The 22,822-nt window shown below is 49.7% G+C and overlaps 1 long non-coding RNA gene across 2 annotated transcripts in view; it reads left to right on the plus strand.

Moving 5' to 3' along the window:
* The window catches only part of LOC120371431, a 38,318-nt gene extending 16,952 nt beyond the window's left edge, over positions 1 to 21,366 (plus strand). For both annotated transcript variants that reach the window (XR_005584346.1, XR_005584347.1), the window contains 3 exons: positions 504 to 688; positions 20,550 to 20,639; positions 21,158 to 21,366. This is a non-coding gene — a long non-coding RNA (uncharacterized LOC120371431). The remainder of the gene's footprint in view (positions 1 to 503; positions 689 to 20,549; positions 20,640 to 21,157) is intronic.
* Positions 21,367 to 22,822: the final 1,456 nt, after the last annotated feature.

A 22,822-nucleotide genomic window follows, 5' to 3' on the forward strand; every position in this document is an offset into this window, starting at 1 on the left:
TATGCCCCATAGTCGTCATAGAAATATTGTTATGACATGAGTATGGCATAACTAAGATATGTTTTATGCAAGATGGGTCATGTGAGGTATCATTGGAAAGGTTATGATTTATGAATGTGATTATCCAATTTGTATGCATGTGTCATTTCTGTATCTGAAATTAGAAATATTGACTATGTAATAATTACAACTGTGTTTTCACCTAAGGAATGCCCACCAGACAGTATGCAAATAGCCTGGTTGGGCCATTAGTATCTTCAAAGACCTATTGCCTTTCCTAATCTCCCTCCTTCCTGAGAAGTTTCCTGGGATGCTGCTTTGACACTGCAGGGTCAGGTGATCGTGTCACCTGGTACTGGATGCCATTTTGGACTTCTGGTATTTTTCCACTGGAAGGGGGAGGGGCACAAACTAGGAAACAAAGGATTCCTGCCATATGTAAATCCTAAATAAGGCAGGGGAGTGAGTTCATTTTGATTTTTCTCCACTGCCTCCCTGCCCAGGAAGGAAAACTGCTGAAAATACCTGAAGAAACAAAGGAGCTAAGCTGTGGGGTAGAGGGGAAGGGGCTGAGCCCGGGCTGAGAATGGTCTCTGGCCCATGAAGGATATTCCTGGAGTTTTAAGCTGCAAGCAAGAACCAACTGTCCACAAAGAAATTCTGCAACCTGCTTAAAACAACGTTTAAGGTGAGAAGTTATTATTTGTAGCCAGTTTCCTTAGTGTATCAAGCTTAGTTTGTGTGTTTTGTTTTATTTGCTCAGTGATCTGCTGTGTGCTGTTTGCTATCCCTTATAATTGCTTAAAATTTACCTTTTGTAGTTAATAAGCTTGTGTTTGTTTATCTAAAACCCAGTCTGTGCAATTCATAACTGCGGGGGAGGGGCTAAAAGCTGTGCAGCTCTTCCTCCACGTTGCGGGAGGGAGTGAATTTAATGAGCTCACGCTGTGTAGGTCTCTGTGCAGCACAAGACAAGATCATTTTGGGTTTGCGCTCCAGAGGGGGTGTGCTCCAGAGTGCTGAGCAATTCCCCGAGCTGAGTCTTCCAGCCCAGAGCTGATTGCAGACGGTGTGATTCTACAGCTGGGTGTGTCCCTGCCTGTGTGTGTGGGCAGCAGGACACAGTGAGGGAGCCCAGGCTGGTGGAGTGGGTGCGCACAGTGGGACCCCAATACATCAGGTGGCACCCCAGAAGGGGGCAGGGTCCAACCTATCACAGTAAATAACACCTTCTTATTCACTTTCTCCACACCAGTCACAATTTTAGGACCTCTAACGTATCCCCTCTCAATCGTCTTTTTATCTAAAATGAACAGTCCCAGTCTTTAATCTGTCCTACTGCTAAGCATTTTTGTTGCCCTTCTCTTTTTCTAATTCTAAAATATCTTTTTTGAGGTGGGCTGACTAGAACCGTACACAGTGTTCCGTGTGTGTGTGCCATGCATTTATATTGTGGTATTATGATATTTATGGTCGTATTATCCATCCCTTTCCTAATGGTTCCTAACATTGTTACCATTTTTGGCTGCTGCTGCAGAGAACTGTCTACAATGACTCTTTCTTGAGTTAGACCCCATCATTTTATATGCATGGTTGGGATTGTTTCCCAATGTGCATTACTTTGTGTTTATCACCATTGAATTTCATCTGCCATTTTGTTGCCCAGTCACTGAGTTTAGTGAGATCCCTTTGTAATTCTTCACAGTCAGCTTTGGAGTTAACTAGCTTGAGTAATTTTGTATCATCTGCAAACTTTGCCACATCACTGTTTACCCCCTTTGCCAGATCATTTATGAATATGGTGAACAGCACTGGGCCCAGTACGAATCCTTGGGGGACCCTTCTTTACCTGTCTCCATTGTGAAAACTGACTGTTTATGCCCACTCTGTGTTTCCTGTCTTTTAACTAGTTACTGATCCATGAGAAGATTTTCCCTCTTATTCCATGACTGCTTATTTTGCTTAACAGCCTTTGGCAAGGGACCTATCAAAGGCTTTCTGAAAGTTCAAGTACACTGTATCTGCTGGATCCCCCTTGTCCACGTGCTTGTTGACCCGCTCAAAGAATTCTAAGAGATCGATGAGGCATGATTTCCCTTTACAACAGCCATGTATCAGAGGGGTAGCCGTGTTAGTCTGGATCTGTAAAAGCAACAAAGAATCCTGTGGCACCTTATACTAACAACAGACGTGCGTTCAGCATGAGAATACCCACTTCTTCAGATGCAAGTCATGCAGACTCTTCCCCAACATATTGTGTTTGTGTCTGATGATCCTGTTCTTTACTATAGTTTCAACCAGATTGTCTGGTACTGAAGTTAGATTTACCAGCCTGTAATTGCCAGGATTGCCTCTGGAGTCCTTTTTTTTTTTTTTAAATAGCCATTACATTAGCTATCTTCCAGTCATCTGGTACAGACACTGATTTAAGTGATAGGTTACATACCACAGTTAGTAGTTCTCCAATATCTTATCTGAGTTCCTTCAGAACTCTTGAGTGAATACCATCTGGTCCTGGTGACTTATTACTGATTAATTTATCAGTTTGTTCCAAAAACTCCTTTACTGACACCTCAATCTGGATTTGAAGCCGCAAACTATATTCACATTGAGCAGAACTCAGTGCTCTGGTTTGCAAAAGTATTTGTGAATCCATTTTTTAAAATTGTGACCAGCTCTAGTGAGAAGATGTTTTCTGAAGGGGTCTGTTGGCAGGTGCACATAAAATTACAGCTGTTACATGCATGGCAGCATCACAGTGCTCATCAGCCTCCCAAGGTTCTGTTGGGATATGCACCTCAGACGTTGGAGGCTTCTGCACGCATACACTAAACTGTCTACCCTGCAAGATTGGGCTTGGGAGTCTTGCAAAAATAGGCTTTCTCGTGAGCTTTCTCCTGGGCTGGCTGGAAATCCTGTGGGAACCCTAGAGCCCTGTGCTGACGGAGCTTGTTGAAACAGTCACTGCTCCAATTGCTGTGCAATGGGGTCTGGTCAGCATCTGTGCCAGTGCTGGGGGCAGCAGCTCTGGCTCAGTGGGTTTGCTGCTTACGGACCCTGTGCCCCGCCGGTATATATGTGGCGAAGGTTCATTCAGAGCCCTTACAGCAGTGGGTAAAACCCCATTTGTACCTGCTGCCGACTCTGCCTGCTTTGGCAAGTCTCTGCTGAGTCTGGAGTGTCAGAGCAAAGGCTGGTCTGGTGGTGAGGGAACAGGCCTGGAAGGGAGGAGATGTGGATTTCTGGGCCGGCTATGGGTGGACTTGGGCAAGTCTCTTATGATTGTCTGTGTTGGCTCATGTGATGTGCACCAGTGCCCTCTGCTGGACAGAGTTAGAGCTGGTTCTAGCTAACAGCTCAGATGCTCTGGGCCTGTGCTGTGGGAGCATGAGGAGTCTGGGTTCTAGTCCCCCCCTTGCCAGGAAGTTCCCAGTGGTGAGAGTGTGCAGCACACTGAGAACAGGGGCCACGGCTCTGTTAGAGTCAGTACAGAGCTGATGGGGGAAGACAGACCCAATTCACAGTGCATGCTGCTGTTCAGAGAGGCTGGGCTGCATGGACCAGATCCTGTGCCCAGCAAGGTCAGTTATGAAGCTTCCACTCGGTGTAGTGGTGCAGGGCCGAACTCTACAATTTGAATGATTTTTCATTTATGGCTCTAGGCACCTGCCTTGTCCTCACGGAGCCTATGGTGCAGCTGGCCCTGTGCCAACAAGTTGCTGTTTTGTTGTAAAAAGTGAAAAACCAATTTGCTGCCAGAAGACACCAAATGACCAGTTGTGAGAGAAGAAGTGGAGTTATTCTCTGGGTCTGTCATCACCTCCTCCAGACCTTAAAGGCCCCTTTCCCCACTAAGTGAAAAACTAAACAAAGAAGATTTATTGCCAGCAAATCACATTTACTTTTCCAGAGATCAGTGGAGCACTTATGGCTTCGTATTGCTCTGAATGGGAATTTGAGATCTACTCGATTTAGCGACAGTGCCATTGTTCTTTAGCATAAAGCAAAATTGGTTTGTCACATATTTCCAGCTATCATAGTAAGTCAATGAAATTGCTTGAGCAAGGCAGACACTGAGAGCTAACCAAACTGAAGAGAAGATTGAGATTTTATTGATAGTTGCTAGTTTTTCCCACTCAGCCAGACTGTACGTCCAGGGCACATCTTAAAACAAGCCCAATTATGACAGGGCGCAGGGCAAGCTGTGAGCCTTGTGCTACCCCGTGATCAGAAGGTGGATGACGTGGAGATTTAAATCGTTGATGATGTGCCGGCTCAGTTTGAATTTGCTCAAGAGGGGCTGAGGAAACACAGCAGCTCTTAAGACAATAGGAGCTTTTTTCCTGTTTCTCTTGTGCCTGTTGTGTTTTTTGTAGGTTTTTCTAAAAGCGACAGCAGGCTGAAGTAAGCTCTTTTGCTTCCTAGCTGATCATGTTCTTCCCAAGGTCTTTGTGTAAAAGGCACGTTTTGCACAAACAGCATTATTATTTGACAAGGGAACAACACAGTTTACAATCCAATAAGCCCTCGCATCCTTCGATGATAATGCTTACAATATGTGCATTGTTTCAGGGCAGTACCAAATAACTCGTGTTTTACATAAGTGAAGTTCTGTGCCCTTTGCTAATTAATACCTGGGACCAGCCCCTGGATTGGCAGGCTTATTAACTCAAGGATGCAACGCAATTTCTTAAAGAATCTCATTGCCAATACAGTGTTGTTAGCTTGTGTGTCTGGAGAACTGAAGTTACAATAATCCGTGTGATATGAAGAGTTCTGACCATCTGCTGGGCCAAAAATCAGGGTTTAAAAGACCCCTAAATACATAGTTGAAGTTCTCTCTCTCTCTCTCTCCTCCTTTCCTTCCATAAAGAAATTAACAAGTTTACTGCACAAAAACGACGTTTAATGTTACAAAAACCAGCTCATTGTCAATGCAGCTGAGCTGTGGTGAAGGTCTTTCACTAACTCCTGGTATCAAATGTGCCTGTCTGATCTCAGATAGCTGTTTGGGGGATATCGAGCTGGGCTGAGTGGTCTCAGAGATTTAGAAAAGCTGATTTTACAATCAGATAAAAACAATGTTTTTCAAGAAGCCAGGATTTGCTTTCTGAAAATATCTGATTAAAGCTGACAATCCAGCACGATCATATTGAATGGCTGTTACTGTGACCAAGAGATGGGCCAAAGAGGCAGCAATTAGATTTGAATCTGAATTAGGTTTATAGAATCATAGAGGATTAGGGTTGGAAGAGAGCTCAGGAGGTCATCTAGTCCAAACCCCTGCTCAAAGCAGGACCACCAACTACTAAATCATCCCAGCCAGGGCTTTGTCAAGCCTGACCTTAAAAACCTCTAAGGATGGAGATTCCACCACCTCCCTAGGGAACCCATTCCAGTGCTTCACCACCCTCCTAGTGAAATAGTGTTTCCTAATATCCAACCTAGACCTTCCCCACTGCAACTTGAGACCATTGCTCCTTGTTCTATCATCTGCCACCACTGAGAACAGCCGAGCTCCATCCTCTTTGGAACCCCCCTTCAGATAGTTGAAGGCTGCTATCAAATCCCCCCTCACTCTTCTCTTCTGCAAACTAAACAATCCCAGTTCCCTCAGCCTCTCCTCGTAAGTCATGTGTCCCAGCCCCCTAATCATTTTTGTTGCCTCCGCTGGACTCTCTCCAGTTTGTCCACATCCCTTCTGCAGTGGGGGGACCAAAACTGGACGCAATACTCCAGGTTTGGCCTCACCAGTGCCCAATAGTGGGGGTAATCAAGTCCCTCAATCTGCTGGCAATGCTCCTACTAACACAGCCCAATATGCCGTTGGCCTTCTTGGCAGCAAGGGCACACTGCTGACTCATATCCAGCTTCTCATCCATTGTAATCCCCAGGTCCTTTTCTGCAGAACTGCTGCTTATCCAGTCGGTCCCCAGCCTGTAGCGGTGCATGGGATTCTTACCTCCTAAGTGCAGGACTCTGCACTTATCCCTGTTGAACCTCATCAACAAGGCTCAGGCCACAGCTAGGTCTGACCCCAGGCTGGGCTGTGGGGCTCGACTCCTCGACCCTGTATGGGAGCTGGGAGGCCATGTAGAGACCGGAGGCTAGGCGTGGTCCTCGGCTGCCTCGTCTCCCCACTCGCAGAGCTGGGGGCAGTGGGGTGGGGTGGGTAGAGGCAGTGGAAGGAGAGCTCTGAGTCCCCTCTAGTGACCCCTCCTGGGGATGCCTGGAGGGACACTGCCAGGGCCTTGAGGGAACCTGTGTGAGTCAGTTAGAGAGGGCTCCCTCTCCTGGTGATGGGAAGGCCCCTGTGAGCTCTGAGTAACGAGGGACTGCTGGGCGGGCTGGGGAGGTACCGAGGAGAAAAGCACCTTAGCCGCAATGCACTCAGAGAGGATGTTAGGCAGCAGCTGTGAGCTGGGCACTCCCCCTTCCAGAGCCTGATGCCAGCTGGACAGTGCCAGGGCACCATGATCTGGATCACCCTATCCCACCCGTCAGAGGAAGCCCCACTGAAACGGCTCTCCTGCCTGGAAGCAGGACTGCTGGTGCAAAGGCTCGCCTCGGCAGGGGAGCGTGAGCTGAGCGTGAGCCCTGACGGGCTCAGTGCTGAGTGAGTGGAGGCAGAGTTTGAAGCAGCTGGTGCTGGGTTGCTGTCGCACTGATGGGAAGGGGTCCAGGGAGCAGGATGTTGCAGGGCTATCAAACCCCAGCAGGGAACACACATCACTGCTAAGAGAGGAGAAGCTGCTGGAGAAGGAGAAGGGCCCTGCTGTTTGCTTTGCCAGCTGGCCACACTATGAGCAAAGACCCCTTTTGTGTTACAGGAGAAGAGTATTTGCAGCCTCCCTCGCTCTTGGTGTAAATACAGGCTTCCCTCACCCCATAGCAGGCTTGGTCACCAGGGAAACTCCCATCTCCTCTCCCCAGGAATGTACAGCCTGGCTTGATAAGGCATTGTCCTCTGGGAAGAGTCATTAGCCCACCTAAGTGGGGCGGTTATTTACTCTCCTGTCAGGCCTCATGGCTGTCTGGGTGCCTCCCTTTGTGTGCATTGTGCAGCGAGAGAAGATGTGTACAGAGGTGCTGTTTGCCATTTGGGATCCCAGAGTTTCCTCTCCTCCGAGGGCTGGTGAGTGGCGGCTTCTCTCTCTCTTTCCTCCAGTGGAGCCAGGATCCTCCTGCTGCCGAGTAGGTTTGTGGTGCCTGCTGGCTGCCAGAGCTGACTGGAAGGATCCTTCCTCTAGCTTGTTTGTGTTTGGGAATTGCCAGGTCCTGCTTGTAAGAGCCCAGAAGATTCAGGGCCCATTTCCTGAGCTCCATGTGCTCCTTGGCCAGACTCCCCTTCCCAGCTCCAGCTACCCAGGGGTTTGGTGTGGGGTGTGTGGGGAGTGCGACTGAATGGGGCTTAGATCCAATCCGGCCAATACATTGACTTGCTCATGACACGTCTAGCTCCCTTCCCTGTCAGTGCTCCAGGGGCCAGGTCTGTGAATTCATGGATCCTGCCTTAATCCGACTGGGGGTGTGGGGACCGCTTCTCACCCAAATACTGGGATACATTGCCAAGAAGGGCAGGCTGCATGGACCCCTCTGAACTGACAGTGGCACCGTTTCAGGGGCAAACGGGCCTCTCTAGAGCCATTTGCTCCTGCAGTGTGTCTATACGGCACTCTGAGCACTGGTTCAATTCACCTGCAGCCGCTTCTGAACCTGTGCGTTTGTGCGTCCATGCCAGCAGGCCCTGCCCAGCCCACCAGAACAGGTGCGTGGCAGCAGGTACTCAGCAGGCACCAGTACGATGCTGTAAGAGACACACAACTGGCAATGAGGAGAAAACGGTGAATGGCATCTGGTGGGAAAATCAAAGAGTTTAATGCAGAACATGAGGATTGTCAGCAGTATGTTGAAAGATTGGGCCACTATATTCTGGCAAATGAGGTTAGAGATGAGGAAAACCAGAAAGCAATATTTCTTGGTGACTGTGGCAGTAAATCCTGCTGCCTTTTAAGGAGTTTGTTACAGGCTCGGAAGCCAGGAGAGAAATGTTTAGAAGAACTGAACTGCAAAGGATGTTAACTGAGCACTATACTGCATTATTGTGGAACATTTTAAGCTTCATAATTGGCCATGACTCATGAGGAGACCCGGTGAATCTATCCCTGTACGTGGCTGAGTTTAAAAAGCGAACTGAATATTGTTCATCTGGCAATGTCCTGGAATAAACAGATTTGTTTGCAATATTAATGATGAAAAAATACAAAAGCAGTTACTAGCAGAAGGGAATTTACCTGCCCAAAGCAGGAGAATTGGCAGCAGCTATGTAAGTAGCAGTGAAATATTTACATGATTTACATTTATATGACAAGGACAATCGAACTGATTCTGTAAACAAACTGCAATGCCAACAAAAAGGGGGTCAGGCTGCTGTAGGGTGTTTCCGCTGTGAAGGAGGGTGTGTGGCATCAAGTTGTAACTATAAAATGGCCCAATGTCATAAATGCCTCAAGGTTGGACACTTACCCAGGAAATGCAGAGGAAATTATTAACCAACATATCAAAAGGTAAGCAGTTAAACCCCACGGTTACAGAGAACGAGGAAAGAATCAGAGGGCCTTTTTCCTGGAGGGGGAAGAAGAGGCAGAGGAGGAGGTACCCCCTGTGTACTGTACACCAGGGAAGAAAGTGGGATCTTACAAAGTAACAGGAGAGTTTAAACAATCAGTGCACATGGAAGTACACACAAGGACTTCAGTGACAGTGATTAATGAATAGATCTATCAGCAGTGCCAAGCGAGACGTGACACTGCAAACCCAACCTGGAGACTCCGTCCAGGTGATGGGTTCAGTGCTAGTTCCTGTAAAATATAAAAGCCAAAAGGACAAAATACAAAACAAAAACCTTACCAGTTTTAGTGATCTGAGGAAAAGGGCAAAATTTGTCAGGCAGAGATTGGATAAAAGAACTAAAACGGAACTGGGAAGAAATATTTAAAGTTGAACAGGGTAAAATACCCACACTCCCAGAAGTTCTAGATGTTCATCCCACAATTTTCCAAGAAGAGTTAGGGACCATGGAGGAGGTAACAGCCAGGGTTTATATTCAGGAGGGGGGCCAGCCAAAACATTTTAAAGCAAGACTAATTCTTTATGCGCTCAGATTAAAACCAGTCCAGACTGAGTGGGACAGGTTGGAATAGCAGAGCATCATTTCACCAGGGCAGTTTTCGGAATGGGCTACCCCTGTAGGACCACTGGTTAAACCCAACAAAAGCAGCCGCATCTAGGGGGATTATAAAGTAACAGTGAATTAAGTCTCTAAACTAGACACCTACCCCATTCTGTGCACAAAAGACTTGCTTATCTTGCAGTGCTAGGTGGAAGTCAAAAATTCAGTAAACTGGGCATGTCACAGGTGTACCAACAGATGAGATTGGAGGAGGATGGTAAGAAATTCACCACTGGGAACACCCTCCAGGGTTTGTATCAATACAATAGATTACCATATGGAGTATTGTCAGCCCATGGAATTTTCCAGGATGCCATGGGAAGTTTGTTGAAAAGTGTTATGTGGTTGTAGTGAGGATTGAGGTTATCCTCAGCAGTGGCAGAAGTGACCCTGAACATCTTTCAACATCGGAGAAGGTACTTAAAAGATCGGAAGTGGTGGGACTTCACGAAAACAAAATAACTGTTTTTTTATGAGCCCAGAACTGATGTCTCTGAGATCCAGGATAGAGCAGGAGGGAGTTCACCTTATGGCTGACAAGGTCACAGCTATTGAACAAGTGCCAGTGCCTTAGAATACCAGTGAGCTAAGAGCCGGCCTACGTATGTTAAATTACTGTCATAGGTTTCTTCCAAAGGTTTCAGCCCTTTTAGAGCCTTCACCCCACCTTTTGAGGAGAGAGACCCCTTCACATTGGGAAAGAAAGAAGCGAAAGAACTCCAGGGGTCTAAAAAGCTACTCAGATCCTCTGAGCGCCTTGTTCCTTTTGACCTGGGCAAGAATTAATCCTATCCTGAAAATGGCGTGGGGGCAGTTCCATCCCTTAAAATGAAAGATTTTAGAGAAAGACCAATTGGACACATCTCCCAGACCCTGAATGAAGCTGAATGGGTTACTTCCAGCTGGAGAAAGAAAGCCCTGCTATTGTTTTTGGAATAAACATTTCCACCAATACCTCTATGGGAATCTTATCATTTTGACAGATCACAAACCACTGGTGGGACTCTTCAGTGAAAATCAGAGGAGCCGATCGTGGCAGCTGCCCGACTACAGTATTGGGCTTTGACATTAGCTGCCTATACAATAGTTTACAGTAGTGCCAACACCTATAGTTGTCTGTCAGTTACGGTTAGCAGAACCAGCTGGTTCTATGGAGAAATTTTGCTGCTCATGGAACACCAGACAGACCAGACCCAGTAAAGGCTTCCCAGGTCAGAAAATGGTCTAGACAGGGTCCTGTCTTGTCCCAGGTAATGCAGCACATATTGCACAGGTGGCCAATCAGAGTAAGGGGAAAGAAGTTCAGCCATTTAGGACCAGGAGTACAGAATGAAATATAGAGAATGAATGTATACTGTGGGGCACAGGCATTGTGATTCCCCCACAAGGATGAGAGCAAGCCTGGCCGAAGGACATGACGCACACCCTGGCATTTCATGTGTGAAATCTTTGGCTCAGAGCTGTGTATGGAGGCCAAATGCGGACGAGGACTTAGACAAAGGAGTGAAGGATGTCACTGACGTCAGGGATACCAGCAGACCCTGCCCTGGCACTCCTTCATCCCTGGGAGTGTCCAGGCCACAGGTGGTTCTGAATACATATCGATTCTGTGGGCCCATATGCAGGGAAGGTGTTTTTAGTGACAGTGGATCCTCATTCTAAATGGTTAGACATGCACGTGATGACCTCAGCAACATCCTTGGGTAACTATGAAAAGCTCGGACAGTCCTTTCCCACACATGAATTGCCAGTCAGACTTGGACCCCAGTTTTTACCAGTCTGGAAGTTGAAAGATTTTCTGAGAAGAAATGGGATTAAACATATTCAAACTTCACCGTAGACCACTTGAAGCTGGATGCTAGCACGGCGTTTCTCAATCTCTTTGATACCAGAGACTGGCTTGCTGCCTTCCTAAACTATCTGCTCATTGAGAAACACTGACTAACAGAAAGAGCGGTTCCAACTTTCAAAGAAGGAATGAAGAAGATGATGAATGGGAGCCTGGAAACAAAGCTGTCTTGATTTCTTTTGACGTCACAAACCGCCCCTCAGAACAATGGGGGTGAGCCTGGACCAGCTCACCCCCATTAGGGTAAAAACTAATTTGGATTTAATTCATCGTAGCATGGAGAGGGAGGTTTAAGAAAACAGGCCGATCAAACAAATATGATTATCATGCCAAAGACAGAGAGTTGGGTTTGAAGGATCAAGTCAATTAAAAGAGGAGGGATGTAGTAAAGTGGCTATTAAAGGGTTAACCAGGTGACTCAGAGTATTATGGGCTGGAGCCCTGCTTCACTTTTGACCTTACTTCCTGTGTGAGTTGGGGGGTGGGGGCGGGGAGGAAGGTGCTGAGTTGGTAGTCCCCACAGTAATTCAGTGTGTCCGACAGCCTGCAGTAACTGTGCGTGGACAGGTTTCAGAGTGGTAGCCGTGTTAGTCACCACTTGGAAACCTCTCCTTGTTTGTACGTAGACAGTGGGTTATTGTACCCACTGGGGGGCCCTATACAAAAATATACCTGCCCTGTGCTGTGTAGTGTCGCGTGGCTGGTAGTTTGCAGACCCGGGGGTTACTCCAATGACTGATCCCAGCTGGTTCTGTCCTCGCTGAGGTTCCCTATATAGGTATGTCGCTATACCTCTCCCGCGCTGCAGCAAGGGCTAGCAGCAGGCAACATCTTTCTCCCCAGTCACTTCCCTCCCTCCCGGCCACACCTGTCCCTCCTGGGGCTGTACCAGTCCTCCGGGAGGGAGCCATCTGGCCAGCGAGAGGTGCAAGGAAGGGGTAGGACTTGCTTGTCCAGTGAGTGAACACACACCTTGTTGACGTGCCTCCTGCTGGTGTCTCTAGCAGGTGTTCCGCATCCCAGAGACGTCTCTTCCCCAGCTGTCTGATTGCGGTGGTAGCCCTGGGTGAGCCCAAGTATGTGCTCTATTGGCTTAGAGGCACTGTGAGGGCCTGATTCTGAGAGGTGCAGCGTGCCCACAATTTCCATTGATCTGAGCGGGAGCTGTGGGTGCTCAGCACCTCTCAGAGAATGGCTATTTCTGTGGGTAACGCGAACGTCCAGACTTCGAACAGTACTTACTACAAAAAGTTCCAGAAGGGAGATAAAACTTCCTGCTTCAAGGCTTTCGATGCTCTCCAGCTATTGGGAGTTAGGTAGAGACTTCCCTGGCAGTGCAGGATTAGGGCTTATCCTGTAGCGCCCTCCCCCTCCCAGCCCAGGCTCTGCTCTAGCTGAGTCACTGACCCCCCGGGTTAATTCTGCCAGAGCTCTCTCAAGGAATCCCGCTCGGGGAGCAGTTTCCAGCAGGTTCGTTGTTTCATTTGAGCCTTCTTAACGAACACAATCAAAACCTTGCAGATTCTTCCCTCAAAAGTCTATGCAGACCTAGCAATGCCTTCCCCATCTGTCCCTCACCCCCATAACTCCAGGAACCCAAACTTCCTGGCTCTTACCTCACAGCCCTGTCAGTAAAGGACTCCACACAGTCTCCCCTTCTGTCCATTTGGTTTCTGAAACAATTCCTCTCCATAGTAGCTCCAGTAGCCGTCCATGGGGAGCACAGCACCTGGCCCTCAGCTTTCGGGAGGGTGTTGCATTTCCTCCCTCCATTTCCTGCTGCCCTCTTTTATAAGGGTCATCTCTTTCTCAGGTGCGGGGGGGCTAATCCGCCTGCTAGCCAGCCAGCTAGCTGCAGGCCTTTGACCCCCGGTATCTCTTTTACTGTCACAGGCAGGGTGCCTCATAATACCTGTTTCTGGGGTTCTTGCACCTTCCTCTGAAGCAGCTGACACTGGTCATGGTCGGAAACAGGACACTGGGCTGGATGGCCCTGAGGTCTGATTGAGGCTGGCGTTTCCTGTGTACCGGGCTAGATGGACCATTGGTCTGACCCAGTACGGCCGTCAGGGGCGGCTCTAGACATTTCGCTGCCCCAAGCACGGCGTCATGCTGCGGCGGGTGCTCTGCCGCTCGCCGGTCCCGCGGCTCTGGTGGAGCTGCGGGATCAGAGGACCCTCTGCAGGCACGCCTGCGGGAGGTCCACCGAAGCCGCGGACCCTCCGCAGGCATGCTGCCAAAGGCACCCTGCCTGCTGCCCTCCCCCGCGGCATGCCGCCCCAAGCACGCACTTGGCGTGCTGGGGCCTGGAGCCGCCCCTGATGGCCGTTCTTTTGTACCTATGTCAGTTCCTGAGTTTGCACTGGCTGCCTCATTTTCCAGACTCCTCTCTCTATAAGCAAGGCTGGGCCTAACAACCTTTACAAATTGCTGGCACTTCAAGAGCCCCCTGATATACCTAGTGATTAAACTTGCTTCACTGCGGTGCAAGGAAATCCAAGAGCAATGTATCACTTCAAAGGGAATTCTCCCTCCTTATCACCGAGGTCTCAGGGAAAAATGGCCGTGTGTGCAGCTAAAGCACAGGCCCAGGCACCTGGAAACCTCAGCTGTGTTCCCCATTCAGCTACAGGCTTCCTGTCTCCCCTGGGGTAAGCCATTTCCCCAGGAGTGCCGCCTGCTTGTGTTTGTGGTGGATTAGACCCAGAGAGGAAAAGGGGCCTGAGCCACCTCCCATTGCAGCCAACAGGAATCTTTCCACTGAGTTACAGTGGGTCCCTATAGGCTCTGGCGACCTCACACATATATGTACCTGGTTAAATAGATCAGATAACAAGGCCTGTCTGAGGTGACTCTGTCATAAGCTGCAAAACCAAATCAAGCCAAGCACCCCCAGAACATGAGACGCCTCCCCCACAACCTGCTTCTCCCACCCTCACCTCCCTCAGCAGCAGTTCGGTTCCAGGGGAGCGGCACCACACACACCAGGCCTGGCCTCGGTCCAGACTGACTCCTGCAGCACAGCTCCATTCTAGTACCTGGGCTCAGACGTGCTCTCGGTTCGGAGCCAGGCCTGCGAGTGTGCACAGTCCATGCTCTCCTCGCCAGGCCCTGCCTTCCACTTGGCTACAGCTACCCTTTGGACATTGGTTTCCATGGCAGCTCGATCCCTCTCATCTCTGAGCTCCAGAGAGCCACCACTCTCTCTTTCCCATCCATTGCCCTCATTATAGATTTACTGGCTTCGCCACATCGCTGGAAGACATGTCGCTGACAGGGCTGCTGGCAGTTCACAGCAGAGGAGCCTGCTCCTGGCGTTCTTGGTGTCTCAAGCAATGCACTAGCAGAGGAATATTGCTGAGATGTAGCAGGTGTTTCTGGGCCAGCATGTCCTGGTATTAGTGCCTGGAACACTGGAATGTGCTGAGGGACGAGAGTGTAGGTTAGTGGGTAGAGCAGGATTCAGCCTGCAGTCCATCTTGGAGAACACACTCTGCCTTTCAGTAAGTCGCTCCTCAGGCGTGTAGCACGCTGGGCTCATGGCCCTTGCTGTTCCTTGCTCCGTGGCGGGAGCTGGATACTGGTGTAAAACAGTCTCACAGGTGGTGGTGTGATCATGCAGTGAGTCTAACGTGATTTACATCTCGTATTCGACCTCTGACAACTTCAAAGCCCCCTGAGCCTCAGTGAGCTGGGAATTGAGCAGAGAGACTCTGGCTGGAGAAACAGGAATGGGCACAGATCACCCTGGAGTTTCCATTGTTCCTTCCCCTCACAGACCCTGCTCGACAGTTCCGGGATAATCATATCGCTCATTGTGCTGGAGGGAAAGCTCCAGTGCAAACACAGGGAGCCCGTCAATATTGGTTTTTAAGAAGACTTTTTTTTTAACCATGTCTGGAGGTTTATACCTAAATCCCCTCAGGCTACCGAGACTTCCCTTGGGAAGGACAATCCTGGGAGTTTACACTAACACCAGCCATTGATTGAAATTTCACGCCCACCTGTTTGCACACAAGATTTAATTTGGTTGATTCTTCATGCTCTTTTCCTGCTTAATCAACAACCTATTGAACTTAACATTAAAAGGGAGAGAGACGGAATTTCCTGAAAGGAACTAGAAAATTCCAAATTGCAAAACAGTGAGAACACCTTTGAACTAATGACAATAAAGTGATTTCTCCGTTTGTATGAGATCAGGAAATAATATGCTACCCATCGACTTTGAATCGCCCCGTTAAAGAACACCTCTTTGATGTTAAAATATAGTTAATATAGGCCCTTTCATACTGACTGTCTATCAAGTACACTGTCTGTTTCTCTGGCCCTGAGCACTGTGGTCTCTGACAGACAAAATGCTTTACAGTAGTCATAGAGGTTAAGGCCAGAAGAGATCATTAGATCATCTAGTCTGACCTCCTAGATATCACAGCCCATCACATTTTGCCCAGCTACCCCTGTACTGAGCCCAGTAACTTGCATTTGGCTCTCACGTATCTTCCAAAAAGGCCTCCAGGTCTTGATCTGAAGACATCAGGAGCTGACAAATCCACCATTTGCCTTGGTAGTTTGTTCCAGTGGTTCGTCGCCATTGGTACTGCCGGTGGCTGTATCTCAAAGTGCTCGACAGTGAAAGAACGTAGCTTTTGTTGTTTTAAACCTGCTGTCTATTAATTTCATTTGGTGACCCCTAGTTCTTGTGTTATGAGAAGGTGTATCTATTGGGTTTCTGGGAAACTGGGCGGGCGGAAGCCCGCCCAATGCTAAAGGATCCCACCCCCCCAGCCTAAGGGGAGGATCTACAGGACCTCAGAAACCCACTAATTTCAGGGGACAACTAATAAAAGAACAGGGACAGGAGTGCGGTCAAAGGGTCATAAGAAGGGAGCCTGATGGGGACACCGAGCAGAGAACCCCGGACAGCGCCCACTGCTCCTCGAAGGCGTCAAGGGAGCCAGTGGATGCCGCCCAGAGGAACTCCGCCCGGATACGTGAACGGACTAAGGATGTAGCTGCTGGGTTAAATAACAAATGCCAGCAAAGGGAGAGACACGGGCCATGGCGGCAAGATGGAGAGCCACTAGGCAGAGAAATATCCTGTTTTGCATGCATCCGACAAAGTGGTATTCACCCACGAAAGCTCATGCTCCAATACGTCTGTTAGTCTATAAGGTGCCACAGGACTCTTTGCTACTTTTACAGATCCAGACTAATTCGGCTACCCCTCTGATACCTGTTTTTATGTGAGGCATTTTGCAGTGATTAAAAAGATCCAGGCCTCGCCTCGAAGAGTGTACCATCTGCATCAGACCACAGGGCAATGGAGCTCACAGCAAGGGAAGCGGAGAGGCAAAGGAGGGGTGCGTGTTACAACAGCCAGAAATCATGGTATTGCAATTGCTTCTGGTAAGCACTGAATGTGTTTGGGCATGTCTACACTAGCGCTGGAGGGATCTGTCTACACTGGAGGGAGAGGTCCCAGCTTGAGCAGACATACCTATGCTAGCTCTAGTATGCTAAAAATAGAAGCGAAGCTGTGGTGGCAGAAGCCCTGGGATGAGTACAATCCGGACCGAAACCCTAGGTGTGTACCTGGGTGTGGCTAGCTCCTCCCTTTGCTCTGCTGGGGCAACACTGCTGTTTTTAGCACACGAGCTGGATCAGAGCTAGTGCAGGTATGTCTCCTTGAGCTGGCAATTACACCCCTCCCGCAGTGTAGCTGTACCCTTAGAGCCAAAGCCACGGCGTGGCAAGTGGGGAGGGGCAGCTTGCAGTGGGGAGCAAGGGGGAAGGAGGGAGGGTTTACGGGAGGCTGTGAAGGAGGGAGAGTGAGGTGGCTGGGGGCACAGGCTCCTGGGGCAGGAAGGGTGTGAAGGGGAGTGTGAGGAGGAGACGGGCAGGAGCAGCAAGGTGGGACAAGCACAGGTGACGAGGCGGGGGCCAGGCCCCTGAATGGGAGGAAAAGGGGTTTGAAGCTGATCGGGAGGCAGTGCGTAGAGCGGCAGGACGGGAGGATGCAGGAGGGATTGAAATGGGGAAAGTCATGGAGAGGGCAGGAGTCCGGGTGAGAGAAAACCAGGGTGCTGGCAGTGGGAACAGCTGTGGGAACCGTATGGGGCGGGAAGCCTGGATGGGAGGAGAGAAGCAGGTGAGTGTGCGAATGGGTATGTGCTGTGCGGAAGCAGCACCCGCTGGGGAGAGCACCCTCCTCCTAGCGCGCTCTGTGCTTACCGAGATCAGCAGGCAGAAAGTGGCCTGGCAACAGAGAGGTTCAGAGATGGCTTAAACCGGCTGCATTTCCTGACAGGGACGGAGGGAGACCACAAGGCCAGGTGCTTGCTTTCCTTGGCCGTCACTCATTCCAGCTCAGGAGCCAGCTTAGGAGCGGGCCGCTAAAAAGCTGCAGCACTGCATGATGGGAACATGGTGCCAACTAGAGCTGAGAGGATGGTGGTTTCTGAGGAGGGCAGGCTATAGCGTTTCAGAGGGTGTGTGTGTGTGTGTGTGTGTGTGTGTGTGTGCGCGTGTGCAGCATCTGTGAGGTGTGTCAGCCAGAGCCCTAACAAGGAATTTTTGCACCCGAGGCAAGGGCTGGCTCCAGGCTCTTCAGTGGCAATTCGGTGGCAGGTCCCTGAGTCCCTGTCGGAGAGAAGGACCTGCCGCCAAATTGCCACCAAAGAATGAATGACGCTGCGGCGGCAATTCGGCAGCAGGTCCTTCCCTCTGAGAGGGAGTCAGGGACCTGCTGCCGAATTGCTGCCAAAGAAGCGGCAGCGGTAGAGCTGCCACCAAAGTGCCGCCGATCGCGGTAGAGCTGCGCCCCTCCGTTTTGCGCGGCCGAGGCAATTGCCTCACTCGCCTAGCTCTTGTTATGGCTCTGCAGGTCTGGGTCAGGGCCATTCCTCCCTCCTTGTTGAATAACCCCCACACCACACCCAAAGGGAAACTCCAGCACTTGACGCATTTAACACTGGGCTGGCCAAAGCTCTGGAAACTGGTCTGTAGGGCTCCGACCTGCCTTGGTCTCTGGGGCATGGAGTAGATGGGACCGAATGGATCTCTTTCCATCCCTAGGTAGCGTGTGTGATGGTTGGTACAGCTTATGAATTCTGTTTGATAGTGTGCATCTGCCTCAGACTTGGACTCCATCTGGAATGTGGGCCTTGCTGCCTTTGCTGCTGTCCTGTTGCCTCCCCGTGGGGTTGGAATTCCAAGGTAGGGGCGTGAGGCTAACAATAGAGGGTCGTTACTTCGGGGTGGCACTCTGTTCACATAGGAGCACCGTTGGGCAGAGTTGGCTGCCACTCTGGAAGAGCCAGTCTGGCCAGGTGGTAACTAGGTAACGGCTCTCCTGACGAGGCTGATCCGGGGGCACCTGAGAGAGGGGCTAGAGGTTTTACAAAAGAAGGCCTCTCAGCTGCCATCTTAGAGAGAGGGGGAGAAGAGAGCAGAGACTGCATGCTCTGGAGGAGAAGCTGAGTGCAGGAGAAAAGGGGGTCCTGGATGCCTTGGGGCGGCAAGCCCAGAGACTGCTCCAGCGAGGTGAGGAACCTGAGTCAGAGAGATACGTACAGGTGTGTTTATCGTTGTGTCTAGCTCTATGCATTGCTCGAGCTAAGTGGCGAGCAGTGGTGTTTAGAGTCCTGTGCACAGTCTGTGCGTCTGCCTGTTGCCTTCCCTAGCTCGTGCTTTTGAAGAGTTAAACTGTGAGCCCAGAGCACCCGCATGGTGCTCCAGAGACTTAAAGCACACAGGGTCCAGACGGGTGGGACCCAAACACAACAGCCTAGTGAGCGTCAAGCAGAGCACAGTCTGCCCGGGCCGTGTGTGTGTTTCACTCAGTGTAGCCTGCCAGCTTAGAATTACCCAGCATTGCGTTAGGGGCCTGATCCTGAACGGTTCTCACACCACCAACTCCATGACTGGACTCGGTCCTACTGCAGTCAGTGAAAAAAACCCCATTGCCTTAAGAGGGAGTGGGATCGGGGCACAAGCCAATGGGAGTGGGGATGTTCAGCATTTCATAGCACCAGTAAGGGAGCTATACTTCGGGCATGTGGCATTGCTGGAGGGAGAGTTATTTGGTGACATCTTCATACAATTCCGAGTAATTAAAGAACATCTACAAGGCAAGGTCTTGGTCTTTATACACAGTGTCTATCTAATCCACCCTGCTCTAATGACCTCCTGTCTACATTCAAATCTGACTCCCTGATCAGAACTCTTAAATCAAGCTGAACTTCATGGACCAGATTTTTAAAGGAGCCTCTGCCCACTCTCCTTTTTAAATGTGTGTGTGATCCACACCCAAAGACTTTGCGCTTGGATCCACTGTTTTTGCAGGTGCAGTTTGCACTCGGGAAGGAGGGAAGCTGTCCTTCAAAAAACTGCTCCTGCATCTCTGTAATGGATCAAAATTCCAAATCCAAGCAATCCGGAATCTGCCAGGTTGAAACGACCATTTCCTGTCTTTTGGTGTGTGTGTGTGTTTGTGATTGTTTGGTTTGCAGAGCGCAGCCATGTGTATTTAATATGTGATGTCCCTTCTGTCTGTAGTGCTGACTCATTAATTGCCAGACAGTGAGCAATGGAACCCAGATGTTCCCATATGGTGGCCTCCCATCCTTCATGAAGATTGTACCGTGTGAGAAAAATACAAGAGGAAGTGCCTTTTTAAATGTTTGCATTGCTGCGCACTGTACTTCCCTCGCCACAGACAGGCTCAAAGCCTCCCTCAAATGCTGGGCCTCATCGTCACCCACATCTGAACTTGCAGTGTGTGGCACCAGCAAAGAAGTTCAGGACAATGGGAGGTGTCAGAAGAGAAGAGAGGCAGAAGAGGGCATTGCTTTCTCTTTAGGAGGGTGTATTAACCCCATGGTGTTTTCCAGTGTCAGACGCACTGCTCCCCCTCTGTCAGGCTTAGGGTGACCAGACAGCAAGTGTGAAAAATCGGGACGGGGGTGGGGGGTAATAGGCTTCTATATAAGAAAAAGCCTCAAATATTGGGACTGTCCCTATAAAATCAGGACATCTGGTCACCCTAGTCAGGCTCAGGAACTCACATCAGCGGCAGAGCTACATGAATACACTTGCAGGTCTAAGCATTACCCTCAGGTGCCCACTCCACTGCAGATTTGTACAGCCCATGAGATTTAGGAACGTTCTGTAAGGATAATCCTAGCAGCTTCTCTCCTAGGGAAACTCAGAGCACTTTACAGACATTAAGTAATTAATACATTAATCCTCACACAATGCCTCTGTGAGGCAGGAGAGCGCTATGCCCATTTCTAAGGTTAGTTAAATGGATACCAGAAAGTAGTTTGACCAAGACCACATGGGAACTCAGTGGCAGAGCTAGGAATAGACTCCAAGAGTTCCCTGCTCTGACCATTAGACCCCACTGCCTCTTGTAATACTACACAACAGAGGGCTGGGTAGTGACTCTGTTTCCTTCCTGATCTTTAGTGATTGGACCCCACTGGTCTGGAATGCTGCAGAGTCCTTCAGAGGAACAGGTACTTGGCTGACCCAGGAGTATGTTGGGCTGCATGGAAGGTGAGTCACTAGCTTACTCGCAGGTTTCACATTTGAAAAAAAGAATCCATTATTTCAATAACCAGCAAATGAAATCTTGGCTTCCATGATCTCTCAAAAGTGTCCGCACTATAGACCAATGGTGGACGTAACTAAGACTTTAATAACATGTGCTAAGCTTCTATGCTGCCTTCAGGTAATTCCCCAGAGAATTCATAGAGAATAGCTCCCAAACAATAAGCTGACCTGGGGGATTCTGTCATTTTTAAATTACTATCATTGCTAAACAAAAAGTAACTTTGTAACAGGCACAGGTTTACCGGGAAGTCACTTCTCTCTATGGCCAGGGGCTAAGCAACCATATTTAAATACCACGTGGTTTTTAAAAGCTATAGCAGAAAGGGGGGTGTTAAAGGGCTGGCCTGGCATTTAGGGGCTGAGGGTCAATTCCCTGCTCTGCCATAGACTTCCTGTGAGGCCTGTTCCTATTTGTAGTGTTCACTCCTCTAACAATTAAAAATTATTTCTTCATTACCCAGGTATCATCAGAACAAGCTTTACTGGAGAATACCCCAGGTTTGTCTATGGGATGGCTTTATTGTTAGTAATATGGGGGTTGTAATGGATTATGTTGTCATACCATCATTTTTTAAAGACATGTATATAACAGAGTGCATAAGAATTTGACCAACAAATAACCTCTTGTAAGGTTTCCGCATCACATTTTTAAACAGGAAAGGAATATGATACCAATGCTATACGAATTATGATCTGATAAGTTTTCCTGGCAAGTTGTCACATTAACTGTTACTGTCTTTCTTTGACATTAAAATTTGAAACCTTTCTACAGAATGGATTTAATGCTGAGACTCGCCCCCTGGGACGACGTTACTATTCGTTATTTCGTCCCTGCATCTCCTCTCAGCAGCTTTTCTCATAGATTCCTAGGACTCTGTTTCACCCCCTTCCCGTGCATGTCACATGGCTGAGCTGGGATTTCCCAGTTGCCAGTAGTCTGGGGGGAGATGCTCTGGGGCTGGCTCCATTGTCAGGCAGTATCTTGGACAGTTTTGTGATCTAAGCACCACAGTGTTGGGAAAGTCGCTCTTGCTGCAATGTGCTGCAGGCCGTTACCAAACACCAGACTGGTTCAAAGGAACTAGAGTCCTGATGAGACCCTGTATGGAAGCACCAGGATTCCGAAGGAGCTGAGATTCAATAGGACTGATCAGATCGTCAGTGGCTGCGGCCTGGTTATCAGACACAGAGTGATGGGCAAGAATCGGGAGAGGCCTGCACTCTGGGCCCTCACAGTGATTCCTCAGCCCCTTGTAGGGGGCAGGGTGGGATGTCTTGCCCATAACCTGGCAGATCCTTTGAGCCCAGCAGAGCTAGAGACCCATCTGGACAGAGGCCTTGCTCCTCCACGCTGGCTACCAAACCCTCAGGACCCCTACAGACCCATGGCAGCAGGGAGCTCCCTCGTGTTGACACGGTCACAGAGGGGTCTCTGCACAGCCTGGGGAAGGTGGGTATGATCCTATGGCAGTGGCACTCCCATGGTAGAAATCCACTGGATTTTCATCTCCACTCGCAGCGCGGCCAGCAGAGCCCATTGCTGGGGCTTGTCATGTGGTTTGGTTCATACTGCTCAGCCAGCTGAGGCCCATGTACCGGACAGAGACCCACAGCGTGGGAGAGCAGAGACCTGGAGCAGTTTGGAGGGACAGGCCTGCCCCACTGACCCTGGGCTTTGCACTAGTAGTGGGGCTGGCTGAACATCCCTGGGCCGCTGGCTGCCTGCATGGTGTGCGTGTGTGTGGGCGGGGGTGCGTGCGCACATCTCCTTCTCCGATCTCTTGGCTGCAGGCTCGATGAGCAAAACCCAGCTGCCTTCTGGCTGGAGAGCATCCACTGTGGAAATCGAGGAGGAGCTGACAATCCCTGAAGATTGGCTGCACATACGGCCAAGCAAGAGCTGCTGGCTCCCAGCCTAATTCACTGCAAATGTTCTTCAAATGTGGTTCTAATTTGTACCTCCCTCCCCTCCCTTGGCTCTGGGAGAGTGCTCCCGTCGCCAGCGTGCTGTCAGACTGCAGGGCCGCCTCACATTTCAGCTGGCGGGGATGGTGCATGGACCAGGACCAATAAATCCTCAGTGCTCGCACAGCTCAAACCGGTGACCGGTGGGCCATCTCCAGACA

The sequence above is a fragment of the Mauremys reevesii genome, linkage group 9, assembly GCF_016161935.1.
Source record: "Mauremys reevesii isolate NIE-2019 linkage group 9, ASM1616193v1, whole genome shotgun sequence".
Classification (NCBI taxonomy): Eukaryota; Metazoa; Chordata; order Testudines; family Geoemydidae; genus Mauremys; species Mauremys reevesii.